This window comes from Argopecten irradians, chromosome 12, assembly GCF_041381155.1.
Source record: "Argopecten irradians isolate NY chromosome 12, Ai_NY, whole genome shotgun sequence".
In the NCBI taxonomy this organism is placed as follows: domain Eukaryota; kingdom Metazoa; phylum Mollusca; class Bivalvia; order Pectinida; family Pectinidae; genus Argopecten; species Argopecten irradians.
The window spans coordinates 33,034,565-33,041,629 of record NC_091145.1 but is presented as its reverse complement, the minus strand read 5'-3'; positions in this window follow the sequence as shown (position 1 = coordinate 33,041,629).

Sequence of the window (7,065 nt, the reverse complement as noted above, 5' to 3'; positions counted from 1 at the left end):
TTGTCTTCACTTATTAATTGGATCAGGGATGTGACAAAATCAGAACTAGGGATATGACATTATCAGAATCATAAATATGACATTATCCAAAATAGGGATGTGATGTTATCAGAAATTGGGACGTGATATTAGCAGAATCAGGGATGTGATATCAGAATCGGGGGTATCATCAGAACCAGATATGTGAAATAAACAGACTATATTGTGCGACATTTTCAGAAACAGGAACATGGTATTAGTGAAAATATGAGTATAATATCATGTAGGATTTAGGAGTATGATATTATCAGAAAAGTGGATGCTACATTATCAGAAATATGGATATGATAATATCAGGAATGTGTATATTTTATTGTCGGATAAAGGGGTGTGATATTATCTGAAGCAATAGTGTGATCGTAGTGGTGTTATATTATCAGAGATATGGATGTTACATTTTCGAAGTTAGTTAAATGTCATTTTAAGAGACAAGAATGTGATATCAGAATCGAGATTGTGGCATTGCCAGAAGCAAGAGACATGGATATTATATTGTCTTAATTAGAAATATGACAATATCAGAAACAAAATGTAGTATCAGAATCGAGGTGTGGCATTATCAGAATTAGGGGTATGTGGCAATAGGAAGATGTTTAATTGAAATAATCATCCAGGAGATCTATAAGGCCCTCTGGGCCTCTTGTTTGTAATGAATTAGGTTGATATGTTAATTAAACATCTGTAGAGAAATGTCACACTTACACTTTTAGTACGGAATGTCCAGTACGTTTGTACCGAGAGACCTTGCTGTATTTCGTCACAGCTAAAGCGATGTGTTCGGTAATTCGACTTGGCACCTCCATCTGTACAGGGAGGGGATAACATATCCATTGTTTGGCGTCACGCCATCCAAAAGATATATCTCAGAAACGGAACTTCACACACAGGCGAGGCGAGGCTATCTAAGTCAAAACAGACGCAGATTATACCGATACATTGTTAATGTCACCTCCATGTGAAATCCTTTCACGAGATTCGTCAGAATTCTATTTACAGAAAATCGTACATTTTGTTTGGTATGCGCAACATTGTACTCGCCCCTCTGTGTACTCATTATCTCGAATTCTTTTGGAACTGCGAAGTATATGCATATTCGAGATATAAGAGTCTTTTTATTAATGTGAAGTTTGCGCTGGACATAACATGTGTATTTAAAATCGATTTCCGTTATTTCTTTCTGAATGTAACGCTCTGAACAATTAAGGTAGTTTCGCAGATCAGATATGACGTGGTTATCCGCTAAAATTAATGCACACCTTAACAAATACTTTTACAGTATATTACACTCTTGTCAACTATGAACTTACCAAGATCTAAACTAATTAATTCAACATTATTTTTATTCTTATTTAAACGACATTGAAATATCAGTTCTCAATAGATGAGTAACATTAATATGACTACAAACCTATAAAATTATTGGCATTTTATTTTTTTGTGAAATCGACAGGATAATCATTTCTCCAATAGATTATTAACATAATAATTAAACTATAAATCTAATATTGTTATCGGCATTTTAACTTTTGATTACATATTTTTATTTCTTTTAACCTAGTATTATATTTTTGTTTACAAATTTCCGGCCTGTTAAACATGTGTTATTTGTGTTGCGTCAGAGTTGAGGGGGCTATGGGGTCATACAGAATGACGAGCGAACAATTAGAACTTCTACAACTGACAGACACAAAAATGCTTACTGTATGACAGATCCACGTGTATTTGGTATGAATGGATTTTAATAGTGGCAGAACAACGCTCAAAATCAGAAACGTGATACCAGAGAGGTCAAAGTAGGAATTTGTGTTTCGTTTTGTTGAGAGTTGATACGTAAATCGGTCGACTTTTCTTTATTTCGGATGAATTATATTTGTAAATAGGGATGGAAGTTTAATCTGAATTATCGGAGTTCAAATGGGGGAGGCGGAAGTTGAGTAATCAATTACAATTTTATCTATTTTATTGACAAATAGTGATTTATAACAAGCCTATGTACATAAACAAAATTCCTTAAACTTTCATTAAATAACAAATATTGTTTACAAATGTGACTCATTGACGGCGGACAAAGTAAGTACATTTTATTGATATTGATTTCAATGTTTATCTGTTCCTTACTGATACATGTATTGTCACATCATAATAATTAGTATCTTCAAAGATCTAAGTAATCACAATATTTACATCTATTTTATTCTAAATTATTTCAATTAACTCCACCCGGTTAATATCACATCATATTTACCAGTATAAAAGTCCATAATTGTATAATAAGCTTGCTTTCATCATGCATCCTCTATTCGACCTTTTTACTATAGTGTCAAATGTCGCGCAGTACAATTACGAACTTCTCTAAACTAAAAATGACATCATTTCTTATCTTTTGTTTTAGGGCGAGGTATATGTACTGTCAGTTATCAGAATTTTAACATTATTTTGTTTCCCAATCCCTGAATATCTTCTTAAGCAGAATTCGTCCTGGTTTCTGTTCCCGGAATTTCGGGATGGATAGCGATGATGGAGGTTTTCTCTCGGTGAGAATGACACAACATGGATATCACAGTACTGAATTATCTAACCGCCAGGTCGTATGTACTAGGAGTATACAGTTACTACATCGTAATCCACACTTGTTTGTTTGATTAAATTAACTTCCTAATATAACAGTCAGGGTCATTAAAGGACGGCTTCCCATGTATGCGATGTTTTGCGTGTGCGAAGTTCGTGGTGGGTGTTTTGGGAAGCTGCTGTGTCTTCTTGTATAGTAAAACTCTTTGTCTTTTCATAGTACTAAATCACTGAAGCATGCCGCTGAAGGTGACCGCCTTATATCCCTACAGCCCAATAGTCCGAAAGCCCGTTAGTCCGAAGGGCCGATAGTCCGAAGGCCCGTTAGTCCGAAGGCCCGATAGTCCGACAACAGATGATATAACTTGAATTTATATGCTAACAGTACCCGAAATGAAACAAACATTTATTACAGTGTTCGATACAAAAGACCCTGTATGTGACTCTGAAAATGATAATTAAGAACGAAATGTACAGTTAAAAAAAAAAAGAATTGTCCGATTTTTACATTATTTACGGGAAGAATGATGGCAACAGGACGTTACCCTGAAGAACTCAACGTTTGGGTAATGATGTCACAGAAGTTATATCAATTAACTCGAAGTTTCTAAAAATGCAAAACTTTGAGTCGATATGTTATAGTACATATCGATCCTCACCTGCCATGTATTAACCAATGCATAAAAGTCAATTTTTGTAAGATTTGATGATTTATATACATCATTCATTCATGGAGTAATGTCTATCCTTATACAATTAAATAACATTGCACATAAGGTTTACTTTCTTCGAACATCTTAAAGCTTGTATGTTTGTAAGAAAAATCATTGAAGGTATTAGGCCATGGGCTAGGAGGGTCCCACATGCACCACCCCCCCCCAAACCTCCGAACCAATATTTTTCTTAACCCTTATGACCCACTGATCACAAATCAAAATGTTAACATTGCATAAGTTGGGATGAACTTCCGGTTATGACGTCATCAAGATGGCCGCCATCTCAAATTTCACTAAAAAATGAAAAATAGTCATAACATTGCCATTTTTCAACCGAAGTAGACAAATGAGGTATCAAAATGACCACAATAGAACAAATTAAAAAACATATCAGGACCAAATAACCAAATATATGTAGTGATTTTTTAACGCAGGAAGTGAAAAAAATAGGATTTTAAGCTCAAAAATGGTATTTTTTTAGTAAATTTTTTTTTCATATTTTGCTTGACGCAACAAAAACGTTTTCCAACCGCAAACTATTATGTTCTAAATTAGTTTTGTGTCCACTTATAAATCAGTTTAAAACAAAAACAAGAAAAAAAAAACAATGTTAACATTGTATAAGTTCCGGTTATGACGTCATCAAGATGGCCGCATCACGAATTTCACTAACAAATGAAAAATATTCATAACATTGACATTTTTCAACTGAAGTAGACAAATGAGGTATCAAAATGACCCACAATAGAACAAACAAATACATATCAGGACCAAATCATCCAATATATGTAGCGATTTGTTACGTAGGAAATGAAAAAATAAGATTTTAAGTTTCAAAAATGATAATTTTTTCAGCAAAAATTTTTTCATATTTGTCTTCATGCAGCAAAAATATTTCCCAACAATTATTATTGATCGTAATCAGTTATTTGATCTCTTGTCAATCAGTAAAAACCAACAACACAAAATATATAGAAATGCAAAAGACAATTATTGTTATACCATCATTTGGTTTACAAAGCATCACCGTTTGCGTATACAGGTCATATGATAGTGTTTTTGTTCCCAAACCGTCGAGACTACAGTTTCCTGGTGTCTTAGAATTTCCTGAATATAACAGTGAAAATTTAAATCTTAACAAAGAATTTTGGGTTGGCTGAATATCTAAGTGGGACTCTTCAAATAATTCAACTTTCATGTTCGAAATGTTGTACACTAGTAGCGTCTCAAACTGAATTATTACAGCAAAATGCCAACTAATAGCTATATGGTATCAAATTAAAACTGAAGTAATTCTGTCATACCGCAAATACCATGACACTTTCCGAAACGTTTTTGTGCCTTTTAGAATGAGCACAAACCAGTGTTATTTCCTGTGTATTAAACGGTAAACGTCAGGAAATGTCATATGGTTACATAAACAGTGTCACATATTTCTTTCACTAGTTCTTTGTCTTTCGATAGCGATGAGCTGATGTGACATTACATTACCCGGTTGCCATCGTGGTTGTAGCTTGTCAACCGTCCATGGCCAGAGTTAACATAAGAAACATCAGTGTCAGGGATGTAGGAGCTCTTCCTGTTTCCAACCTAGTGATTCAAATATCGTATATGATGTTCCAGACTATCAGATCCACATTCTGCGAAGGTTTGAGCTGGTTTCCTTCCTATTTCGTATGAAGCACAATTCCTCATTCTTGTGAACCTTCAGTGACCATAGATGGCACAGGTGGATTCTTTTGAGGTCATAAATGAGGTCTGCAGTGAAGTTCCACTATTTGCCAAGTCTGAAAAGCACTGTAGAAAATTTTATTTCTGGAGAGTCTTCAATGGTCTCTTTACGCATACACCGAGATGTGACACAACCAGCACACTTCAAGGGAGTGGGAAAAGTCAGACCAATGAAAAACATTTAACATTAATGGCCTCATAAATGACCTCGATAATATCACCTGTGCCATTTATGGGCGCACGAGGGTCCACTAGATTAATGAATGGTACTTCATACAAATTATGGAGCTATGTGCTAAGGAGAACCAATTCCACCATTCGAATAATGTGGATCTGGTGTAGTTTCCATTATGCCGAAGAAGTCTGGAACAGTATATACGATATGTTAGAATCTGAGGGAGATCCCACATCTCTGAACCTATTGTTTCCTGATATGAACTGGCCAAGGATGGGTTATGAAAGATGACAGGCTAGAACAACATTGGTAATGTACTGTCACATCAGCTCTCATCGACATTGAAGACAACGCTATGGCTTTCGACGAATTTGATACTGATTATCTCGATTATTCTGATAATTTGGACTACCAGCTACCAGACATGCTGAGTCTCTTCAGTGGATGGAGCAGTGAGGCGAGAAAGTGTACGTACAAATGATAATGGTTATCATTAAGAACCAGTGAAAGAAATATGTGACACATGTAGTAACCATCTAACATTTTGCCTATGCTATGCATAGGAAATAAATAATGAATGTTCTCATTTTCAAAGACACAAACCGTTCTGGACATGATATAAAACAGAAACACAGGCAAAATATAGGTTAACATTTGTTACTCTACATCAGTAGGTGTTGTGCTGTGTAATAATTATTTTTTGAGACGATGTTCGATGGTCAGAAGGCGAAATCGTCAGCGGTTTCGAGTTCGAAAAAATAATAGAGCATATGCCCATTATAATAGACGCACCACACTGGTGATGGTTTTGTAAACCTAGATGAGGGTATAACAATAATGTTATATCTTTTTTGCATTTCTTATATATTTTAATAAAAAAAAATTTTTTGTTGGTGTGTTTTTTTTTTCACAATGGATTTAATTGATTTGATACTCAGAGATCAAATAAGTGATTACGAATAATGATTGTTGTTGGGAAACTTTTTCGCTGCATTGAATGACAACTATTAGAAAATATCTGTTCTTTTATGAGATATTTTTATACAATGTGAGACATTTTCTTATCGAAAACATACCAAACTATGAAAGTAACCGTGAATTATAACAACAGCATAACTTGTAATATTTACTGATTTTCGGACTAACGGGCCTTCGGACTATTGGGCCTTCGGAATATTGGGCCTTAGGACTATTGGACCTTCGGACTAACGGGCCTTCGGACTATTGGGCCGTAGGGATATAAGGGTGTCACCCCGCTGAAGACACCATACAAGCCCATTCTATCACAATAAACTGACAAGTGACAACGTTATAATGGATGTATGGATTACTTTTACTTATGCATAGTATAATTGATATATATTATAAGACTCTTTCATGAGTGGATATAAAGGACAGAATATTCTTCAAGGGTTTGACAAAATGTAGTAAAACTCCTGGCTTGCCGAGGGTTTACCAAGAGTACAATATCACTAGCCACATATAAGGCAAAAAATATATACATGTATGTTTCAGGTACCCCTATCTACCCTAGTGCCGACCCTAGCTAGTTTATGACACTTTTTTTTCAAAACAAAAATGTAGTGTGTGAAGTTTTCAGCTGAAATTTTCACACTTGCTTGAAGTATATCAAGATAAAGTTAAATTGCAGCAATAAGAGATAAAAGACTTCTAGTCAGCCTAAAGCCTGGAAGACAAATTACTTCATAATGTAGTAATAAAGCAACTGAGCTCCCCCTAAAAAATAAAAAACCAAATAAAAAAAATCCCGACCGACCTACCATATTTTTTTTCAGTCATGTAACCCGAAACATGCATACAATTTATTTTTGGCCT